Consider the following 25,189-nt stretch of genomic DNA (forward strand, 5'->3'; position numbering starts at 1 on the left):
GCGCAAAAAGTTAAGCAGTTCTTCTTTGTTTGATGGCTTGTGACTGTCCATCATCCTCTTGATTACATTCCAGAGGTTTTCAATAGGGTTCAGGTCTAGAGAATGGGCTGCCCATGACAAGGTTTTGATGTGATTGTCTCTTAACTTTTGCCAGAGCTGTAGATGCAGCCGCTAACTTACAGAGACCCTCCGCTATGGTTCACTGCTGCCTGAAGACACTTATTGTTGTACCAATCTCCAGCCCTTTGACAAATGAATTCTCTTCTGTTAAAACCACACATTTTTTTCACATTTTTCCAGAGTATATTCTGACATTTTGTGCACTCCATTTCCTATGTTTTTGTGCATAGTTAAGTCTCTTGGCCTTTTTTCCATGTCAAAGGTATGGATTTTTGGTCTCAATTCTTCCATGAAGACCATGCCTGATGGACAGTAGATTGGTGTAGCTGGGTCCCACTGGTTGCTGCCAGTTCTAAACTGATGCCACTATTGGACATCTTCTGGATATTAAATAAACTAAACATTATGTTTTGTTTTTCTGCTGCACTGTTTCCTTGGCCGAACACTGCATCTACAATTCTCCGCATTGCCCATTTTTAGTGCTTCTTCAGAAAAGCTTGAACAACACATCCTGAAACTCCAGTCGGCTATGAAATCTTTGCCTGAAAGAGACCCTGCTGATGCAGTTTAACTACCTTGTATATTGTAACATAAATCTGTCTTCCACGACCTCATCTTTGTAGCAGAGTTTGGCTGTTGCTTGCCCAATTTTTAAGCCTCCTACACAGCTGTTTCTGTATCAGTGAAGTATGATATTCCCCCCTACTTATGAAAATGATGATCATTATCATCTGTTTGGTATAATTGGTTACTCATATCTTTGAAGACAAAGGGCGGTCACACCAAATACTGATCTGATTTCAATTCCTCTTTTGTTAATTTACATCACATCTTGTTAATTTTTTTCAGCAAATTTTTAATTTTCAGCATTTTTTCCAACACCTGCCTAAAACTTTTTTTCTGTGAAGTTGTTGAGTACCGTAAGGAGACGCCTGAGTGCTTCGTACCTCACGATCTGTACAAGGTCCTTGAAAGTTAGATGTGGGTCACCGCCAATGGTTATAATATACAGCTTGTTCTGTCTTGGACATAAGGTCAGGAGGAGTTGAACGGAGTGGCCATTCTATTACTCTCCTCCTGACCATGGAAAAGCAAGGGACACAAGTTTACCCTTTTTGGTGAGGGTCCCAGGAGTATAACCCACATGGATGTAACAGATAGCATCTTTCTATGGATAGGTGATAGTTTTATAATCTAGACTATCCAAAATGAGAGAGATTGGCCATATTGCACATGTGTACGGCAATAGGGGTTTCCAAGTATTCTGTCCACGATATACAGTTTTGTTTACTTGTGACGGAGCTCAGGTGTATACAGACAGTTTTAGTTGTATAGTCGTCTTTCCTTTACTATAATATGCATAAACATTAAATCTTTCTCATGTTATAACCATCTACATCCCCGGCACAGAAATTGTAGGTTCTCAGCGGTGGTGGGGGGGGGACACACCATTGATGCAACCTTTGCAGCCGCACAGAGGCCTAAGAGGTAGGGGCCACGTCTACCTCCAAAGCAGAAATCAGCCTCTGTCATAGACTCATGAAAGACTGCATTATGATGGGCTGTTAACCTGCAAAGGGCCCATGTGTGTTTTTGCTTGTTAACATTCATTTTATGACAAAAAAAGCTAAGTAATGAGTTGCATTTTTAATAGCTATTTGATGCTAAACTTCATTATAAAACAGTTTTATAAACAGACATTACAGAATATAATCTCCGGATCTCAACAATTAGTTCCTCTGATCTCTGCAATAAAAACAGTTCAATGGGCTGGATGTCAGTGGATGGATAACTTTATTTGATTCTTGTTTTGCTTGGAAACAATCACAATTCTTTGAAGGGTTGAATATAATGGCATGCAGTGGATGTGTGTGAATGCATACAATATCTGTAGATATTCCAATTGTATTATCTATGAATCTAGCAACAAAGAGACAAAGAACAGTTCTGTATTGTAGTTGGCTTGCTAAGAGTCTCCGAGGGTCTTTGGCACCTCGTGTGCCGTCATCTCGGTTTCATGCCACTGTAAAATACTACAAAGATAGACGATAACCGAGAAAATGGAGAATGCAACATTGGTATTTTTATTTTTTTTACACTGATGAATGATGTGTTTCTTGTTCTAATATATAGCTAGGGTGGTAAGTGTAGAAGATGCTATGTGTCAATTTCCATTTGGACTTAAAGGTCCTGATTTATCAAAATCAGCAATTTTCTCTCCAGGCCTTGATGGAGGGCCGAGGTAGAGTGTGAGGCGCCTGATCTAATACAAGGTGCTCAATTTTTGATGAATCAGGCGAGTGGGGTTCACTTGGGCGTGCTCCTCGCCATAAATCTTACTCCAAAAAAAGGCCTGGAGTAAGATTTGTGGCGTCAGGACCTCCTCTACACTTCATGAATCTAAGGAGCAATGGTTTGTATCGGCACTATCTACTTTGTCAGAGCTGGGGTGAAAATATTGGTCCCCAGCATTCCTTATCCACTGGTGGAGCATGTAGTACCGGCATCCCTGCATGGCTCTTCCTCCTGCCCCCTAACAAGGATGCCAACATACTCACCGACACGACTGCTCTGCTGTTCCACGTGCTCAAGTTCCCGCTGCAGCTCCCAGGTCTCAGAGCCTGGGCATGTTGTGCAGGTATCCCGGTAAGGCACTTAGAGAGTGCGCTCCCTGCTTCTTAAAGGGGCAGTGCACTCCGTAAAGTTTCCCCATCCTACAGCTCCCGAGTTGCCTGAGCATCCTTTGTGTCTAGTTAGTCTTGCACTTGCTACTTAGTTGTTAGGTCCCCGTTCCTGAATCCGTTCTATCTGTACCTGAAACTGAAACCATCTTGTCTGTACCCAAACCGGAATCCTCTTGAACCTGAACCCGTTCTGTCTTAACCAGCCATCCTGTCTGAACCAGTACCTGTGAACCTTAATCCGTCCTGTCTAAATCAGCGGTCCAGTCTGAACCTGTACCAATATCCTTCCTTTCGACCAGTGTTGTTGTTCCTACTCCGCCAGACACTTCATCTCCGTAATGGCATTCCTGACGCTTGGGGTCAGATGCTGAAGTACCTGGGACAGCCCTGGAGAGGTACTTGGCGGCTACTTGCAGCTCAAGCCTAACCTCACCATCAGAGGCTCTAGTGAAGACATGGTAGACACTTAGTCACGCCTCTCCAGGGTAAGCCTGGCCAGTGGCGCAGTGGGTCTACACCCACGAGCGTGACAGTGAGTGACAGATCAGAACAGCGGCATCATTGTATAATGGTGCCGGCAGAGCGAACATGTGCTCTGACGTGTATAATTTTCGGGTGTATTTGCATACTGGAGGTGTATATGCCTTAAAATGATGTACAGCAACAAAAAGAGCGGTCTATAGGAGCGCTAAAGGAGAGGCAGAAACCAGAAAAAGAATGGGCTGCCCATGACAGGGGCCCACCTGAGGAAGACGGCTGTGACCGTAGAAACGCGTTGTGGGTATTGGAGGAAGAATAAAAGCTGAGTTTTTTTTTATCCTTTTTCTGGTTTCTGCCTCTCCATTAGCGCTCCTATTGACCGCTCTTTTTGTTGCTTCACATTGAATTTTCTTCTTTGAGGATTAGCGGCAGGAGCAGCTTGGAGGGCAGTTGTTTGTGGGAGAACCTGCATTTGCTGGGCGGTGCTGGGAAGCTCCGGAACCCTTGGTGTTCACTTACGGCTGGGATTGGTTTCAACTTCACATCCGGGAGCCGGTGAGAGATGGATTGACCAGGAGAGCAGAGGTTGCTGACAGCCACGCACAGAGCCCTTCTGGGTTGCGAGGACACGCTCCCCAACTACCATTTGCGTTCACACCATGGTTGTGCAAGGGTGGCACAACCCTGTAAGGTGAGCACCCTATTGATTCAGTTAGGGAATTTAATTTCAACACATTTACACTCATTGCGCCTCTCTTTGCATTTTATTTTTCATGTTAAAATGATGTACGTCAGAGCGTACTTTCGCTCTGCTGTCACCATTATAGTTTATGGCGCATACGTCCAAATCCAGTTTTGCGGGGGGTTCGGACGTAAGCCCAGACTGGGCCACTGAAAGGGTGCCAAAACGCAATGTGAAAGCACCCCTATAGATATAATTCTATGTGTACCTTAACACAGATCTGTACCATGAGATAACTGTGGACATTAGGAAGTTACACTGCAAGGGACTGTCCAAAAAATCTAATAATCTAATCAAATTAGCTTTAATTAGTAAGTTAGTAATTCAATTCAGGTCAGGTGCACACATCCACAGGTAACTACTTCATCCTGGGTCCAGAAGCTTGTGTCACAGCCTCAGAGAAATACATGAAGCTGTCCTGCTCCAGTTGGAAGACCCTTGGCCAGTCCATGGATTGCGGTTTGTGATCGGACCGAGATCTAAAGATCTCTGCATAGCACGAAGACAGGGGCATGACTAGAACCATGTGTAAAGGGGAATGGCTGCTTATCGCACTAGCTAATAGCTATGCCGGTCCCATTCTGTATCTTTGTTGTGACTATGAAATTGACACTCCATTTTTTTTATGTGTTTGGTTCATCATTTACAGTTTAGTTTTATGTTTGTAAGGCTTATAATAAAAGTACAGTGTTTGCGATTATTGATCAAGCTTTCAGCTGTCTTGGATTCCATGAGGAGCAAAGCCTTATTTAGGCTTACCCCATCTGTCTTCCTATTGAGTTTTAGGACCCTGTCCAGGGATCTTCCTTTTCGATTCGATTTGCCTCTCATCTCTGCAGTCTCTTGCTGATTTGTAACGCTCAATTTTTTTCCTGCTTGATCGTTAACCCGAGCTGCCAAATCCTCAGTATTACCCCTGACACATACAAACATCAACAGATGCACACGTGTGCAACTACAGCTAAAGCTACGTTCCCACGTTGAGCTTTTGGTGAGTTTTTTACTCTGCGTATTTTCGAAAAAATGCAAGTAATCTATTTTGCTTAATAGGTGCAGAAAATCTGCAACATCAAAAACGCACCAAAAGGTCATTGCGGGGAAAATGCATGTTTTTTTGTTGGTCCTTCGCAAGTAAAATACAGCTCCATCCCTAAAGAGAGAAATGATAGTGTAAGGTAGTACGTTGTAATGTCGCTGTCCCCCAAAAATGGCCAGTCTCTACAGATCTCTTTTTATTTTTCAACAACAAAGATATTGATCATTACCTGCAGGGAATTTTTGGTTCTCTCAGCCATTTTCAAGTCTTATCCTTTGCAGCCAGAATCAATATCATATACTGATGTCGCTTAATAAGGCTGAAACAGCAATTCGCAATGTTCAGCTAGTCCCAAAGAAGCGTAAATGCTTTTGTTACTGACATTTTATCTATCCGAACAATGATGACACTATGTATTCATGACGGCACATCAAATGTGGTCTGCCATGTCTTTGTATATGTCTGAAAAAGATGAATATTGCCAGGTTGGAGGCCAGATAGTGTCCACAATGACTCTCTCGGCTTCATTGAAGTGAATGATTCCATCCAGTGTTCCGCTAGGAAATTCAGGAATTCCGATGGAAACTCCGACGCAGTGCTTAGCCTAAAACACTGTATATGTGTGATCCTAGGCTTAACCACACCAGGAATTAAAAATTGCCATTTGTCTATACAGGGAACTAATTCTCAGCTAAGAGAAGCTTAAAACAGGGTTGATAAATGTTAGGTTGAGTAAAAAGTGAAATAAAGAAGTCACCAGGACTGGGCTGCATCTCCACTCTATCTGTAGTGCCAATGATAACGTCCTCATCATAAACTATTGTGCTTTGAAGGTAATATCAAAACACTAAGAAAATGTAACCTTTAATTCTTATATTTATTAAGACTTTCCATTATATATTGTGACGGAGTCAGCTATCCCTGAGTCGTTTTCTAGAGTGGACCCTCTGGGTCGTGGCACCCACCCACCTAGGGGGAGCTGACCTTGTGAGGAACCACCCCTATACAGGGAGTGTCAGGGGCAAGACCAAGGGGGTGAGCCACCACGACTGCTGGGACCAGACGGCCAGCTCAGGTAGACACTAAGTACGAGTGTCTGACGACAAAGGACATGCAGGAAGCAAGACAAGACGTGAGTTCAAGGTATCTTCATTAAGGCAAACTCAGGGTTACATCAGGTGCAAGATGTGATAACAGGGAAAACACAGCAAGGTGCGTGCGAGGGCACGCCAAGGTCCATGTGCCAGGTGGCACGCCTGGGTACAGGCAAGGGCTCAATGGCATCGGACTCCGGGACAGCTGGCAACGATCGACATGATCAGGGCATCAGGCTGCGGACATCAGCTCTGGACATCAGGCCGCAGTCGTTAGGCTTACGATCTCTGGCAGCCATCAACAGGTTCCAGGCATCCGGCAGGCAAACCAGGTTCAGGCAAGGAGGCACGACATCTCCAGACATGGTGCGTGTTATGGAACACGCCAAGGTCCAAGGCAAAGTTCCAGTCAGGGTGCGTGCTAGGGGCACACCAGGGTCCAGGGCAAGGTGCAAGGCAAGGTGCGTGTGTAGGGTACACGCCAGGGTTCAAAGTACGAGACATGGTGCGTGTGTAGAGACACGCCAGGGTTCAAGGTCCAAGGTCCTGGGCGCGCTAGAGGAGCCGCCAGGGTTCAGGCTAAGGTCTTGCACGTGCAGAGGGGCACGTCAGGGTTCAGGCTAAGGCAAGGGCCTGCACATGCTAGGAGGCACGCCAGGGTTCAGGCTAAGGCAAGGGTCTGTGCGTGCTAGGAGACACGCCAGGGTTCGGGCTAGGGCCTGTGCGTGCAAGGGGGCATGACAGGGTTCAGGCTAGGGCCTGTACGTGCAAGAGGGCACAACAGGGTACATGGCAAGACTTGCACGTACTTATAGAGAAGCACGGGGAGGTATGCCAAGGAGCAGGCTATGGACTGTGCGTGCTAAGAGGGCACACAATGCACAGTGCAGAGATAGCGTGGGTGCAAGGAAGCACAGAGAGCACTGCTGAGGCTCTGCTGCTAGCCCTATACTAGCTGGTCGGGCTGAAGCACAGACAGACAGGCAAGACTGAGGCGAACCTGGCTGAGGCATAACAGGCGACACAGCTGTCACTGGCTGACGAGCACGGCTGAGGCACAAGCAGGCGGGCACGGCTAGGGCGGGCACGGCTGAGGCACAAACAGGAGGCTAGGGAAGGCCAGGCGCATGTGAAGGGCACACGAAGAAACAAGGCAAGGAAAGGCTAGGCAAAGTACAGAACAAGGAGCGGAACATAGGCAGAAGCACAGAGCCGGGTCAGAGAGAGTATAGGGCTAGCAGCGGAGCATAGGCCGAAGCCCAGAGCCGGGTCAAGGCAGAACCTTGAGACTAGACATGGAATGTGCTAGCGAGCACCAGAAGACAGAGTAAGGAGAACCAGGCAAAGACAGGGAACATGAGAAGTACTACAAGGCTCAGAATAGCAAAGACCAGACATGGTGAAACAGGCAAGGCAGAGAACATAGCAAGTACTACAAGGCAAAGCATGGAAAAGACATGACAGGCAAAGGCAGACAGCATAGGAAGTACTACAAGTCAAAGCATAACAAGGACAAACACGGTGTTAGGAGTGGCGGAAGGCACTAAATAAAAATATAATTAAAGTGCCTTCGCCACTCGGGGTCCACCATGCGGAAGCTGGAAAAACCGCAGCTAAGTGAAGGCAGAGCAATCTGGCGGCAGTGTGCAAAGGGTTAAACTGCACCCAATTACACTAAGCAAGCTCTGTTACAATCACAGAGGCTGCAAGCAAAAAACAAACACAGAAACGCTGAGTCTGTTTAAGGTCACAGACTCTCAGCGATGCACACGCGGTATTTATGGTCACAGGAGTAGCCTTAGATAGCAGGACTACTCCATCTAGACCTACTGTAGAGACACGTGTGCCTGGCGTCGCAACTGCGAACGCCCGGCAGGACTGCAATGGCAGTGTGGCGATAATTGCGCCGCTGGCAAATCGCTGCTTTCACGCTGGCGCAATGCAGACGCTAAGCTGCTGAGATAGATGGAGCAAATGCGCGCTGGCGCTAGCGCTGCTACTGGCAGAACTCAAGCACTCACACAGACGTAATATCAGAGGAATGGGGGTTTCAAATGAGTCATTCACCAGTCCAAGCATCCATCAACAAACATACAGCAGCAGGTAAGAATATACTAGCGCATGGCGGAACAGCCATGCGCGCTTTTTATAATGAACGGGACCTTCCGGAAATCTCTATGGCTCCAGGAAGAGCCAATGGGATTCGACACAGGACCTGAGCACCTGACTCCCGAATTCCAATGGGAGTTCGTCCCGTGAGCATGCTCAGATGAGGGAACAAAGGACTTAGCTTCTGGAGAGAGTTGCCGCATAGCAATCTCCTCTGCAATCTCCTCTGCAGCAGGAAAAGCGCAGGAGACTGCAGAATGTGAGGACCTAGATTTCAGCAAAGGAGAGGCAGAAATCTGACTCCTAACATTACCCCCCCTCCTAGGGCCCCCTCCTCCCTGAGCCCTCCGGACAATCAACCTGTGCCCTGTGGTGGCATAGGGCACAAACTCGTCTGAAGGCGAGTTTGGTGTCCTGGTAGGTGAGACAGTAAACCGAGACACCTGGATGGCATCAGTGGAGGCAAGGTCACCAGGTTTCAGAAGAGACAACTGGGAAATGGCGGGAGCGGCCGATGCAACAGAGCGTCTCCGTGAGTCGGCGGCCGTTGCCACCCTCTGCCTAGGAAGGCTATTCTGAGCACATGAGGTGCATGCCTGAATAAATCTTTTGATGTCCCGAGCCCTGTGCGGCCACCAATACGCACCGGCCAATAGCTTTGCGGTTTGCATATAGCCCCGATGGTTGTGCGCATTGGACGCGTGTGCCCAGGTTAGGACCTGAGTCCTAAGATGAGGAGGGACAAAGGTCTCGACGACCGGTTCAGATTCCGAGCATTGCGGGGAGCTGGCTTCCTGAGAAGCAGCACACACATGGTAACAACCGCAAAAGTACTCCTGGGTCGGACCTGTATCAAAACCGGTGCGAGACACCTCCATGGGCTGTGGGGGTAGAACCTCTGGCTCAGGCAGCTCAAGAGGTTCAAAAAATTTGGGAGCCGAGCTAGCTCTCCGCTTGGAGTGTGCCCGCTCCATACCGCACTCTGAAAAACGGAGGTCGATACGCTAGGAGACAGAAATTAGCTCCTCCAGGCTGGTGGGGATCTCTCTAGTTGAGAGAGCATCCTTGACATGCTCCGCTAGCCCACGCCAAAATACGGGAATAAGGGCTTTGTCGGACCACTCCAGCTCGGACGCCAGTGTCCGAAAACGGACGGCATACTGGCTAACTGAGCGCAACCCCTGAGTCAGTGCGAGTAACTGCAGAGACGTGTCATGCGTGACCCGTGGGCCGAGGAAGACCTGCTTGATGGCCATTAACAGGTGCCCTGTGGTCCGTATCTCGGGATCACCACGCTCCCACAAAGGCGTAGCCCATTCCAGAGCATTGCCACCTTGGCCCATTCTGTGGGGAATTGCGCAGCCAGCAGCTCCAGGTGGACTGAGCACTGGCTGATGAAACTCCTACAGGAGGCGCCATCCCCGGAGAACTGATCGGGTAACAGGAGGCGGGTGACTGTCGGTGCAAGGGTGGACACGGACATGCGGCCTACCGCATCAGTTAGCGCCTGTACAGCAGCATCCGTAACCTGTGCAGCGGCGAGAGCCTTCTCGAGGGTGAGTAACCGGTTCTCAAGCTGCCGTATGCACTGCTTAAGTTGCTGCTGATCTGCCATCACTAGCCAGACCCTGGCGCTAGTATAATGTTAGGAGTGGCGGAAGGCACTAAATAAAAATATAATTAAAGTGCCTTCGCCACTCGGGGTCCACCGTGCGGAAGTTGGAAAAACCGCAGCTAAGTGAAGGCAGAGCAATCTGGCGGCAGTGTGCAAAGGGTTAAACTGCACCCAATTACACTAAGCAAGCTCTGTTACAATCACAGAGGCTGCAAGCAAAAACCAATTACAGAAACGCTGAGTCTTTTTAAGGTCACAGACTCACAGCGATGCACACGCGGTTTTTATGGTCACAGGAGTAGCCTTAGACAGCAGGACTACTCCATCTAGACCTACTGTAGAGACACGTGTGCGTGGCGTTGCAACTGCGAACGCCCGACAGGACTGCAATGGCAGTGCGGTGATAATTGCACCGCTGGCAAAACGCCGCTCTCACGCTGGCGCAATGCAGACGCTAAGCTGCTGAGATAGATGGAGCAAATGCGCGCTGGCGCTAGCGCTGCTACTGGCAGAACTCAAACACTCACACAGACGTAGTATCAGAGGAATGGGGGTTTCAAATGAGTCATTCACCAGTCCAAGCATCCATCAACAAACATACAGCAGCATGTAAGAATATACTAGCGCATGGCGGAACAGCCATGCGCGCTTTTTATAACGAACGGAACCTTCCGGAAATCTCCAAGGCTCCAGGAAGAGCCAATGGGATTCGACACAGGACCTGAGCACCTGACTCCCGAACTCCAATGGGAGTTCGTCCCGTGAGCATGCTCAGATGAGGGAACAAAGGACTTAGCCTCTGGAGAGAGTTGCCGCAGGGCAATCTCCTCTGCAATCTCCTCTGCAGCAGGAAAAGCACAGGAGACTGCAGAATGTGAGGACCTAGATTTCAGCAAAGGAGAGGCAGAAATCTGACTCCTAACACATGGCACGAGAGACAACACAAGACATGACACGGGACAAGAGGCAGAATACAAGCACAGAGCGTGTGCAGAGACGCACTACAGGGCAGAGTGCAGGGGCACAGAATACAGGGAGCGACCCAGCAGACCAAGCAGCCATGCAGGGAAGCAACACGATACTCAGGCCCCGACCATAGGAAGGGGCGGTCTGATATAGGGCATTAGCACCTGCACTTCCGGGTCAGGACCAGGATAGGACTTCCGGTTCAGTCCTCCAGGATCATAGAGAGGGTCACATCGTCAAGTCCTCCAAGACCATAGAGAGGATTGCTGGATCAGACTGTGCTGGAACATAGGAAAGGTCACATGATCAGGGTCTCCAGGATCATAGAGAGGATCGCTGCAGGCAGAGCAGTGACGGGAGGTCTCACAGCAATGGTGTGTAGCAATGAGGTAAAACACACATGAGCACTGGCAATGGCAGGCAGCCATGAGATGAGGCGCGAATGCACAATTCTCCAGGCATCTTGCAGCACAACAGTCACGAGGTGCATGTTCACACTGCTTCCAGGGATCTTGCAGCATAAGACATAACGGGCATGATAGTTCAGTGCACGTGCACACTGCTCCAGGAGTCATGCGGCATACCAGACATGGCGGGCATGATAGTTCGGTGCGCGTGCACACTGCTCCAGGAGTCATGCAGCATACCAGACATGGCGGACATGATAGTTCGGTGCGCATGCACACTGCTCCAGGGGTCATGCAGCATAATAGACATGGCGGGCATGATAGTTCAGTGCGCGTGCACACTGCTCCAGAGTTCATGCGGCATAACAGACATGGCGGGCATGACTGAAGCGTTGGTGGGAGCTTTTTGGCGGGGCCTTTCGGGCCGTTTAAAGGATGAGTTTGCTGGTCGTGACACTCCCACAGCCCTAGAAGATCTCATTTCTCTAGCCACCCGGATTGATCTCCGGTTTCAGGAACGGGCTCATGAGAGTAGGCTGTCTCGTCCGTTGCCTTCAGTTCGCAGACCACCCAGTCCCCATCCCAGGACCCTCACTCCTGCCTCTACGCCCGAACCAATGCAGGTGGACTCCCTTAAGCTTTCCGACCAGCGTCGTAGGGAGAGGAGTCTCCAAGGTCTTTGTTTTTATTGCGGCAGCGGTTCCCATTTGCTCCGAACTTGTCCTGATCATCCGGAAAAACTTCTCCGCCTAGGCCAGGTAAGAGAGGCCTCCCTAGGTGTATGGGATACCTCTCAACCCCTCACTTTGTCTGTCCTCTTGCATGTCGGTGGTAAGCGGACTTCTCTGGTGGCCTATGTTGACTTGGTCGCCGCCGGAAATTTTATTAGGCTTGAGGAGGTCAACAAATTTACTGTCCCCGTGAAGACCTTGGAAAATCCCCAGGTTCTCACATCCATAGATAGTCTACCCTTGCAAGAGACCGTTACGCTTGTTACCCAAGAAGTGGAGCTGCAAGTAGGGGCCCTGCACAAAGAGAAAATTATGTTTTTATGTCTTAGCAGGTATCTCTCACCCTATTCTACTCGCTATTCCTTGGCTGCGGCTCCACGAGCCCACCTTAGATTGGCATAACGGTAACGTCTTGCGCTGGGGGGGTCCTGTCGGGCTCGGTGTCCGCTGTCAGTTCGTCCTGTAGGTATAACCAGAGAAGTTGGCAGCTATCGGATTGCAGACCCCTGAACCTAACAACAACAACTAGCAGTAGCCGTGGGGGGTTCCTACGGTGCCCTAGACCCCTCGATCACAGCCAGAGAACTACATAGCCTAAAGACAGAAAGGGAAATCTAAACTGCCCCAGAGCAGACCCCAAAGCAATAGGCAGCCCCCAACATATAATGACGGTGAAGCAAGATGAAAAAACACTCACACAAACAGAAAGATAGGCTGAGCAAACGATGGGGCCCAAGCTAACTAAATAGGACAGAATAGAAAAGCTGCTGTCTGCAATCCGCCAAAACCCTCTCAAAACAAGAGCCAACAGACTGATAGAGAAAAAAGCCCTGAAGACGCTAGGCTTCAAAAAGACTATATCAGTACTCAGGTATTTTCTGAAGACAGAGCAAAAAGGAATTCAGCTCACCCAGCAGGGGAAGGCAGAAATCCAGAAAAACAAGGCAAAACAAAACCAAAACACAAATGCAAAAAGCAGCGCAGAAAACTTAGCTTTTGAGGAGCAGGAATCAGACTGGTCTCCTAGAATCCCTCAGAGAAATCACCCGCAAGGCAGAAGGGCGTCAGCTGCCTTATATCCAGTCAGCAATTCCAGTCACCCAGTCATCATCATTCTGCTCAGGTGCTTTGTAATCAGCCTCACTACCTTCCTTCACCAGAAGAGGGAGTTCATCAGAACTCAATGGTGAAGGGGAAAATGAACTCACAACAGTGGTCTACTTAGACAACATCTTAGTCTTCTCCCCCGACCTGTCCACACATCGTCGAGATGTCCGCCAAGTCCTCCAACGCCTCAGGGAGGACCACCATTTTGCCAAGTTGGAGAAGTACATCTTTGAGCAAGCTTCGTTGCCTTTTCTTGGTTATATCGTCTCCAGCTCGGGGTTAGAGATGGATCCTGCAGGGCTGCCACTAGGAATTTCGGGGCCCCATACTGGCAAAATTTTCGGGGCCCCCTTGAGACTCCGCCCAGGCTCCACCCCTCGAACTGTCCACAGCCCCACCGCTCTCTCTTGGAAAAACTCCACTTCTCACCAATCACACATTAACAGTTCCCATCTCCAGATCACACACATAGCCAACAGCTCTTGTTATGGCCAAAAGATTTTTTAAATCTGCCACCACAAGGTAGACTCTTTTGGCTGGGCCCTACTCTACTCTAACCTATTAAACATTTGCTAAAATATCCTATACAATTTAGATATATTTTTTGTTTATTTTTCAATTTTTAAATTGACCAATAATATCACATCCAAAGGGACAAATACCACCACACCATGCCCAGACACCATATTACCACCACATGGTGACCAATAATACCACATACAAGGAACAAACACAGCCATACCATGTCCAGACCACATATTACCACCAGTGACAGAATAATAGTACATACAAGGGACAAATACCACCGCACCATGACCAGACCACATATTACCAGCACATGGTGACTGGATGCTACAATACTGATCATTAATAAAAAAACATTACTATCACCATAAGTGCCATTACTGTATACACAGGAGATCTGTACTTAGTATGTAGGGTCTGTGTACAGGTAATACAGTGATCACCAGTGACATTATACACAGAAGCTCTGTACATAGTATACAATGTCAGTGTACAGGTAATACAGTGATCACCAGTGACAGTATACACAGGAGCACTGTATATAGTGTCAGTGTACAGGTAATACAGTGATCACCGGTGACATTATGCACAGGACCTCTGTTTATAGTGCCAGTGTACAGGTAATACAGTGATCACTGGTGACATTGCACTAAGGCACTTTATATGTAGTGTACAGTGTCATTGTACAGGTTACATACTGACTCACCAGTGTCGTCTCTAGGTAAAGTCCTTCATCTTTGCTTTTCATCTTTCATCCAGCACAGATCGCCATCACGTCTTCCAGCCAGGGCTCCTCTCTGCAGGAAATAACACAGTTATCTAGAGCTCCACTTGCAGAACACATTGCTTAATTTTTTTCCCAACTTCTACACTACACCAGATGAAGAAAAAAGGTGACATAGTGTCACTCTGCACAGTAACAAAACCTCCCCCCATTTAAAACAGTATCCTCAAAAAAATAAAATAAATACATCACTGCAGTAATAATATCCCTTAATTAGCCCCTATGGTAATAATATCCCCCATCCTGGCTCCAGCCATATTTTCTCTTATCCTGCCCTCATGAGTATCCATTCTGCCCCCACATGATCTCCAGATCCTGCCCCATCTGTCTACATTGTATCCATCCTGCCCCATGATCCTGCACCATGTGTCTCCCATCCTGCCCCCTGTGTCTCACATTCTGCCCCCTCCTGTGTCTCACTGTCACATTCTGCCTCCGTGCCTCACATTCTGTCCCCTCCTGTGTTTCACTGTCACATTCTGTCCCCTGTGTCTCATTGTCACATTCTGCACCCTCCTGTGTCTCACTGTCACATTCTGCCCCCTCTTGTGTCTTACTGTCACATTATGCCCCCATGTCCATTCTGACCCCGTGTCTCACATTCTGCCCCTATGGTCATTCTGCCCCGTGTCTCGCATTCTGCCCCCTCCTGTGTCTCACTGTCACATTCTGCCCCCTCCTGTGTCTCACTGTCACATTCTGCCGCAATGTCTCACATTCTGCCCCTCCTGTGTCTCACTGTCACATTCTGCCCCCTCCTGTGTCTCACTGTCCCATTCTGCCCCATGTCTCACAGTCTGCCCCTCCTGTGTCTCAATGTCACATTCTGCCCCCTCCTGTGTCTTACTGTCGCATTCTGCCCCCATGTCTGCATTCTGTCCCCATGTCATGCATTCTGCCCTCATGTCTTGCATTCTGCCCCCACGTCCTGCATTCTCCCCTCATGTCTCACATTCTGCCCCATGTCCATTCTGCCCCATGTCTCGCATTCTGCCCCCTCCTGTGTCTCACTGTCATATTCTGCCCCATGTCTTGCATTCTGCCCCCATGTCTCACATTCTGCCCCCTCCTGTGTCTCACTGTCACATTCTGCCCCCATGTCTTGCATTCTGCCTCCATGTCTTGCATTCTGCCCTCATGTCTGCATTCTGCCCCTATGTATTGCATTCTGCCCCCGTGTCTTGCATTCTGCTTCCATGTATTGCATTCTGCTTCCATGTATTGCATTCTGCCTCCATGTATTGCATTCTGCCTCCATGTATTGCATTCTGCCCCCACGTTCTGCATTCTGCTCCCATGTCCATTCTGCCCCGTGTCTCACATTCTGCCCCATGTCTTGCATTCTGCCCCCATGTCTGCATTCTGCCCCCATCATGTCTGCATTCTGCACCCATGTCTGCATTCTGCCATGTCTTGTATTCTACCCCCATGTCTTGCATTCTGCCCCCATGTCTTGCATTCTGCCCCATGTCTTGTATTCTGCCCCATGTCTTGCATTCTGCCCCCATGTCTCGCATTCTGCCCCCATGTCTCGCATTCTGCCCCATGTCTTGTATTCTGCCCCATGTCTTGCATTCTGCACCAATGTCTTGCATTTTGCGCTCGTGTCTACATATTTGCCCCTGTGTGTCTCCAATCCTGCGCCCTGTCTCCATATTTGCCCCTGTGTGTCTCCAATCCTGCGCCCTGTCTCCATATTTGCCCCTGTGTGTCTCCAATCCTGCACCCTGTCTCTACATTTGCCCCTGTGTGTCTCCAATCCTGCCCCCTGTCTCCATATTTGCCCGTGTGTCTCCAATCCTGCGCCCTGTCTCCGCATTTGCCCCTGTGTGTCTCCAATCGTGTGCTCTTTCTCCATATTTGCCCCTGTGTGTCTCCAATCCTGCCCCCTTTCTACATATTTGCCCCTGTGTGTCTCCAATCCTGTCCCGTCCCCATATTTGCCCCTGTGTGTCTCCAATTCTGCCCCGTCTCCATATTTGCCCCTGTGTGTCTCCAATCCTGTGCCGTCTCCATATTTGCCCGTGTGTCTCAAATCCTGCCCCCTGTCTCCATATTTGCCCCTGTGTGTCTCCAATCCTGCCCCCTGGCTCCATATTTGCCCCTGTGTGTCTCCAATCCTACCTCCGTGTCTCCATTCTGCCAGGGATACATACTGCCCCTTTCAAAAATAAAAACTTTCTTCTTACCTGACCTCGCTCCTGCGCTGAAGATGGAGCTACTGCTGTGTGAGCTGAAAGGACCTGTGGCGACGTCATCGCCATGTGATCAGGGGGCGGAGCTGATCAATGCTGAAGGCCTGTGATAATGATGACGCCACCACAGGTCCTTCAGCACCTCTCTATCTTTCGGATGTCGGGCGCTGTGGCGGCTCTGCTGATGTGTGCGCTGCAGGCCAGGCCGCAGCGCACCCTTGGGGCCCGGCCGCAGCGCACACTTGGGGCCCGCCCGGCACCCCTATGACGCACAGCACTTGGGGCCCGATGACTGGCAGCACAGGAGCGGGGCCTCTGATCTGCGGGCCCCCTTCTGTACTGCTGTTCACCGGGCCCCATACAGCAGTAAGGGCTGTCATGCCCTGATGGTGGCCCTGGGATCCTGAGAAAGTCTCAGCTGTCCTCAATTGGCCATGCCCCCTTGGAGTAAAAGCATCCAGCGTTTCATGGGATTTGCCAATTATTATAGGCAATTTATCCCCCACTTTTCTCTGACTAAGCCTATGTCTGCTCTCGTTCGCAAAGGAGTCAACCCCATTCTTTAGCCTCCTGACGCGGAGGCTGCCTTTGAGGCTCTGAAACAAGAATTTGCGAAGTCTCCTGTGCTCCATCACCCGGATACCAATAGGCCATTCATTCTCGAGGTTGACTCATCCTCAGTTGGAGCAGGAGCAGTCCTTCTGCAAAAATCCTCCTCTGGCCGTTTTCTCACCTGTGTTTTTTTTTCTAAGGCCTTCTCCGCTCCTGAACTAAATTATTCCATTGGAGAGCTGCTGGCCATAAAAATGGCCCTCGAAGAGTGGCACCATCTTCTCGAGGGAGCCGTCCATCCGTTCATCATATTCACGGATCATAAGAATTTGGCCTACATTCAGTCCGCTCAAAGGCTCAACCCACGGCAGGCCAGATGGTCTTTGTTTTTCGGGCGTTTTGATTTTGAACTTCACTTTTGACCCGGGAATAAGAACATCAAGGCTGACACCCAATCACGGTCATTTTTTTCAGTGGATAAGGAAGATGGACCGGCACATCTCATCAACCCTGCCAAAATCCTTACCGTGGCCCCACTGAGCCTAGTTTCCCCACCTGCTGGTAAAACCCTTGTTCGAAGTGGAGACAGACTGAAGGTCCTACGTTGGAGTCATTCATCTAAGTTTTCTGGACATGCAGGAGTTAAAAAAAACTCGATCTCTCCTCCCGCCATTATTGGTGGCCTTCGCTTCGCAAAGACGTCCTGGATTTCATCGCCTCCTGTCCCTCTTGTGCCAGGAACAAAGTCCCTCGACACCCTCCTACGGGACTCCTACATCCGTTACCTGTGCCTGCGAATCCATGGACCCATATTGCTATGGACTTCGTCACCGATTTGCCTCCTTCCTCAAGATGTACTGTTATATTAGTGGTCGTTGATCGGTTTTCCAAAATGGCCCACTTCGTTCCATTGCCTAGCCTGCCTACTGCTCCCGAGTTGGCAAAGATTTTCTTGCTACACGTCTTCCGACTTCATGGCGTCCCTCTGCATATTGTCTCGGATCGAGGGGTCCAGTTTACCTGCCGTTTTTGGCGAGCTCTCTGCGGATTGTTGAAGATAACTCTGGATTTTTCCTCAGCCTATCATTCCCAGTCAAATGGTCAAGTAGAGCGAGTCAACCAGGCTATAACATCCTACCTCTGGCATTTCTCCAATGCTTACCAAGATGACTGGGTCTCACTTCTTCCTTGGGCAGAATTCGCCTACAACAATCATCCACGTGAAGCTTCCTCTAAGTCTCCCTTTTTCTGTGGGTTTTGGACAACATCCCGGCATCCCCCTTCCTGCTTTCCCCGCCTCGGGTGTATCGGCAGCGGACTCCTTGTCTGTGGACTTCTCTCAGATTTGGTGGGAGACCAAAGAAACCCTTGAGAGAGCCAGTTTCAAGATGAAGAGGTATGCCGACAAAAAACGGTTGGACCCCCCTCCGTATCTCCCAGGAGATAAGGTTTGGCTATCCTCCCGGTATATCAGGTTAAAGATTCCCTCCTATAAGTTGGGTCAACGTTACATTGGTCCCTTTGAGATCTTGAGTCGAGTCAACGACGTGGCCTACAAGTTGAAATTGCCCGCTTCGCTGAGAATCCCCAATACCTTTCATGTATCACTCCTCAAACCTGCGGTATTTAACCTCTTTCACTCGGCTTCTTCTCAAATTCCCCAACCTAGTAGTTCAGATAATATCTTTGAGGTGCAGGATATACTAGCTATGAAGACAGTCAGAGGAAGAACTCTGACTTTGTTTTTGGTCGATTGGAAAGGTTTCGGTCCTGAGGAGAGATCTTGGGAACCCCGAGAGAATATTAATGCTCCTCTTATTATGAGACGATTTCTCACCAGCATTAGGAAGAGGGGGCGTAAAGGGGGGGTACTGTACAGTCCTTGCTGTGGCTTCTTACCGGCATGGTCCTGTGTCCGAGCAGGCTGCGACTCCTCTCCTGCGCGTCTCCCGGCGTGCTCCTGCTTCTCGGCGCGTCCCCGCGCCTGACCTCCGGGTACTCCGGCGCCGGGCCTGCGCACTACGTCTCTCCTGACACTCAGGCCTCTAGGAGCTGTGACACGGTGGTGCCGCCCCCAACATGGCGGCGCCCACCCACTACTTCTACTCGGCGTCAGGCCAGGTAAGACGCCTGACTATCATATGCGGTGATGCTGCCTTCCCTGTCAGCGCTCACTTTGTCTCAGGCCCTGTCCTCCATCCTCTGTCCCTGTTTGCGATACTGCTGGTAGCTCCTTCTCTGCACCTCCTGCCTTGCTCTGAGTCCATCCTAGCTCCTGTGTCTCTCCCTGTCCTGCCTCTCTCATCTACCTGCCTGGTCCCTCCTATTCCCCGTGTACACCTGTCGTCCGCCTTAGCCTCCCATTCATTGTATTACCTGTACCTTGTTCTCTCTCTTGCAGCCTCCAGTCTCCGCCATCCTCTGTGCCCCTTGTTCTGTGCGCTGCCCTTGCTCCGTGGTCCCTGGGTTCTTCTGTGCCCTAGCAGCTCGGATTCTTCTGTGCCTTCCTTCCGGTGTTTAGCCCCAGTTGCCCCTTTGGCTCCGGCTGTTGCGGTTCCATCCTCCGTGGGGTGGCCACACCTGGTGTGCTCGCCCTCGGGGGCTCTGGGGCCGTGAACCAGAGGGTCCACTCCCGGGTTGTCGTCACATTTCCAATCCGAAACAGCATACCCGTTACAGGGGACTTTACATGACCACTGAAGCCAATCAGTGGATGTAACTCTTATATTGTGTCTGTGCCAAAATAAATAATACCTCTTCCAATTCAGACGGAATATGAAGGCTGCAGTCAATCACTGGCCACAGTAGTCAGGAGATCAGAGGCGAACATAGGCAGTGGTAAGGCGGAACAAGGAGGAGGGTCCACTTAGATGACAATATGTTCTTCTTTTAATTACCCCGTGGGCTAATTTTTTTAAATCAAAATTTATAGACTTTCCCTTTAGAATCCACATTATTTTTCAAAGGGCTTTTTAAGGGCCACTCTGAAAAATAATATATACACTCCACAACATTGAAATTGCAACACCAAGAAGGAAAAGCTGTGGAATTAAAGAAATTACATGATGGATAGACATGTTACTGATATGAAAATGTTGAAAAAGTGGAATCTAAATTTTCAAAATGACTTGATTTATTCAGTATCAAGTATGAGCCAAAAGCAGAAGTCACCGCCCTTACAGTCTTGGCTGCTATCAATGAGGTTATTAATGCTTGTTTAAGGAATGTTCTGCTGCTTTGAATGCACATGGGTAAATCATCAACATCCTCTGCTGGCAGCTTCTTTGCAACAGAAGACCAATGATGTCCAAGATGTTCTCAATGGGACACAAGTCTGGAGACTCTGCAGACCATGGTAGCTGGTTTAAGATATATAGGCTGCTCATAGTAGCAGGAGCAACATGCGGCTTTGTGTTGTCATGTTGAAAAATGGCTCCTGAAAGTTGAAACACTTTGGAGAAATAGATGTATTTTGTTGTCTCTAGCTCTGTTATGTTTTGCATGTTACAAAGCAGGAAGCCCAATTTACGAGAGACAATTGTGCATGACGCACAAGCAATAACCCTGTCAGAATTTACGAAACATCAGAGATGACAAGAATCCCCTGAGTATCTGCCTCCTCTACAATCTTCTATTTAGACTAGAGAAGCGGCGTCCCTCCAGACTATGCCCAGCACTGTCATGTCACTTTTCTGAACATATTCTGAGATAACTTAGTCCAGTAACCCCTGAAAGTCCTGAATTATACAATATATCAGAGAAACTATGGAAACTTCTGGCCTTCTACTGGAGAAAAAAAAGTGAAGATCTGTAAGTCATCATGTCAAGTTTGAAAAATGCTATTCAGCCATATCTTAGTGAGATCTGTTTTTGAGAAAGCAGATTTGCAAATATAATGTCAGCCGTTACTGTTCTTTGAGACTGCAATAGCAAAAAAACCTACGAGATGATTCTATTATGTGGACCACATTAGTAGAGGGAAATAGAAAATTGGAAAATGTAATTGCATGTCGACAAAGTAAAGCCGTGTTCAGCTTTCTGTTCATATTTTCGTGTTGTTAATCCTTTTCATGAGGTTGTCAATTCTGACTTATGCTCAGTACGAGCTCCCTTGTCATGCAGAGAGCAGAGGCCAGCCCTACCCCGAAAGTGACGTCTGTTTTAGGGACAGGGCTAGTCCCTGCTATTTCTGCTTGCCGGGTTCTCTCATGTGTGCTGTAAGTGCGCTTTCTTGACAACTTGATACTTCTCATCAGAACTTCCGAGGGAGGAAGCACACTGTCACTTTGCACTGAAAAGAATATTGTACAGTGACAAGAGAGTTTGTACTGAGCATACGTCAGAATTGACAACCGATGAACGACCAGTAGAGCAAGGACTAGCCCAGCCCCTGAAACGGATGTCATTGATGAGGCTTGAAGGATGGGGATAGAGGTTACGGCAGTGACTGCTTTGCTCTAAAACACAGTCTTTACTGAACAGTAACATAGTAAGGGTGATGTACAAGGGATAGTGGGTACACAGTCATATGGACAATATCTTCACAGTGAAAAGCATTTTCACACACGTCGTTTCCTTCCACTGTAGTCTAGTTCCAGTGTCGGGGAAGCACACTGTCATACCCTACTTTGTCACAGCCTAGCTTGTCACTACAGCCCTGATAAGCAGTACTCTCTACCTGCTCAGCAGTTCCATGTTCTATTTCCACTGCTGGCATCCTGGATCTACCTCTCGGGACCTCCACTAGTCCCATGAACACAGTCCGGTTTAGGACCGTTACCATTGACGTTCACCAAGCTTAGGGTTTCTCGTGACTCATCATCCTATCCAAGGACCCCTTTCCTGTGGAAGGCCAAGTGTCTCTTACCTAGTCACTATGTCGCTACCTAGCTACAGTCACTACCTTATTTTACCTATCTTATGTCCTAAGGCCTAATCTATGTCGTATCCTGTTCTATCCTATATTGTATTAACAATTTATTTCTTTATCCATATGTGAAAAACACTGATGACTGACGGTAAAAATGGACACACGGTTGGTAAAAATGGACACATGGATGACACACTGATGATAAAATGGACACATGGATGACACACTGATGATAAAATGGTCGCACGGATGACACACTGATGGTAAAACCGGACACACAACACTGATTGACACCAGTACCATTTTTTCACGTACGTATTTAAACACAGACGTATGAATGAGGCCCATAGTTGCCCGGTCATTTGAAAATATGTTGTAATATGGATAAGCCCTTTATGTGTTTGAAGAATCAGAGATAGCAGCAGAAATCTCTAAAGTAGAACCCGAGGACTTGAATCAAATCGCTTCTTTCTTGAAAACCTTTAATATTTGACCTGTAGACTTTAAAATTTTACACAACCCTGTTCCTTATTTCTATAATGCAGCTGAATTTTTCATTATGACATTTTTACATAATTAAATGGAACCTGTCACCAGAAATAACGCAGTTAGCCTGCAGATATTCGGTTAATCTGCGGGTTAATAGCGTGATGCTGCCCGGCGCCTGCTTGTAGTCGAATGCAGCAGGGAGAAAATTAACTTTATTCTCCCTGCCAGCATTTAGTTTCAGTCATGGAGACAGGGGCAGCGCTGGTTCAGTCACTGCCTTGAGAACACAGAGCACCCGCTATAACTGCGACCCCAGCCCTAACTGACAAGTGAGCCCCAATGCAGAAGGAGTGTCAGTTAGGGCCGGGGGATTTTGCGGCTCTAGCTCTTGCTTCCCAGTAAGACTTGGGTATGCAGATTAGTACGGGCAGCCGGCGATCCACACGGCATTCTCTCCCACCACAGAGGCTTAGTCCCAGCCTAAGCTCAAAGAGGTGAGGTGAGCAGGAGATGGTCAGCGCAGGCAGTGCCTGAGGTCTCCTCAGAACGTTTTCACGCTCATAGTGTAGCAGTGTCCCCTTTCCCCCAATGCAGTTTCACTCAGCGATATCTACTGTACATGGTGCTGATGTTCCAGTATTCATGGGCAATCAGAAGAGCATCTCCTCTGCTGAGGAACCTTTAACCTCTCCTGCTACACAGGTTAATGAAGGGGTTGCAGCATCTCTCCCAGCAATGATGACTCTGAGAACTGTTTCTTTGATGCCCCTGAGCCCCCTCTTAATAGTTCACAAGTGGAAAGATTTCCACATATTGTCGCTCATGGCGTCATGTCACGCAGGCGACGCAGGAGGGCTCCCTCAAGGTTACGCTCCCAGTCGGCAACGTTATCGTGTGACAGTTCCTGCAGTTTGGGCAGGTCAAGCCAGCGTATGAGGCAAGAGCGTTCATGGTCTGCCGGTCAGTCATGACATGGGGCAAGTTAAGTTTGCGTGATCCCAAATTCCCTGGATGGGTCGTTGCAGGTTCCGTCAGGTAATGAGTTTAACTTCACTGGGGCATGGGATTCCGGGTGAAAAGAAGGGGAATTAGCGTCAGCCATTAGGGCGTTGCTGTTATAATTAGAACCATCGAAACCCTCACCCCAATCATTTCAACCACCTGAAAATCTGGTCTAACCAATACGTACATATTTTGTCTTTGACCTCCGTAGACCAGCATACGACTGATAAAGTGTGGAGACCAATTACAGACAGAACTTTCGACAGGCGGCCTAAGGTGGCCAGGACTATGGGTAACTGAATTCAAGCCTACGCAGTGCTGTGTTGTGTTATGGGCCAGCAGCATCCTGAAAGCTGTTCTGTACTATTTATTTATATGAATCCAGTTTATAATGCACATAAATCACAGAGTGGTACCGCTTGGTCCAAGTATTATGAGAAGTTTCTGAGTCGCCCTCCCAGGGCTGCGGGATACTCGGTACCGGGCCGGTATCAGTGGGATGTGTCACAGCAGCAGTGACCCGGACCGTGGCCCTGGGCGCCCAAGTAATAGGAAAATGTGAATGGTGGAATGTAGTTAGATGAATAGTTCGTGACGCCACCTGTGGTGCTCGGCAAAGGAGGTGTTAAGCCGAAGCTGCATGCAGATCCACTGTGACTGATGGTATGGTGCAGCAAAGATGTAAAAGCTCCCCACAGGTGAAGCTGTAGTCCCAGGGCAGTGTAGATGTGGTTGGCATGGGGGTGTAGAGGTGCCGAAAAGGTAGGAAGCAGACAAGACACAGCGGGGTGCAATTTCTGTACCTTTACTTGATAACTGCAGTCCAGGGTCCTTGTTACAGATGGTACTGGAGCAGGCTAGCCTGGAAGCAACTCAGGAATTCTCTCTCCGCAGATGGGCTGTGCAGTCTCCTTCCTAGCGCATACTTAAGGGATCTCCAGTACTGAGTTACACTGAAGTTCCTCCTATCAGATGTTCCCAAGAACTCTACTTGTACGGCAGACAACTGTAGCCTGTTCCAGGGACTCCTCATTCCTAAGTCCCGGCTCACTATCCATGTTGCTGTTGTGCCCTCAAGTCTTAGATGGGAGTATTGCATTTACAGCCTTCTACTCCTCTGGTGTCTGCTGTAGGATCATCAGTGTCCATACAGCCGTGGAGACCAGGCTCCAGTTCATGCGCTCTTACGGGAGATGAGCTCTTCCTCTCAGCTCTATTTCAGCACTCCTTCCACACGTCTGCACACTTCACCCTCCACAGACTAACTGACCACTCCTTCCCCTTGGCCCTCAGAGAGCACTCCTCCCTTCAATTCCGGTTCAGAGTCCCCCCTGCTGGCCTGGAGTGGAACTGTGTTGCATGCATAGATTGACAGTGAGAGAGACCCATCATTGCCTCCAAGCCTGGCATTACCCTCCCTGGAGGAAGACAAAGCCACTGTGGCAACCATATTCCTGGGGGCGCCACATTTCCATAGGCACTTAGCGTTGCAGCCAGATATTGGGTGGGGGAAAAAGGTCAGACACGTGGCTTTGGCTTATGATGTCTCAAGGAGTCCCCCCTTTCAATCCACGTCCGCTGTTCCTTCCTCTCAGGGAGCAGTGGACATGCGAAGAACATGTTCGCTCTTTAAAGACGGTCACTGCAGATTCCATGGCTTGTGCAAATACAAGCATGAATG

Source organism: Dendrobates tinctorius, unplaced genomic scaffold, assembly GCF_039654945.1.
Source record: "Dendrobates tinctorius isolate UK_male_01 unplaced genomic scaffold, ASM3965494v1 ptg000021l, whole genome shotgun sequence".
Taxonomy (NCBI): Eukaryota; Metazoa; Chordata; class Amphibia; order Anura; family Dendrobatidae; genus Dendrobates; species Dendrobates tinctorius.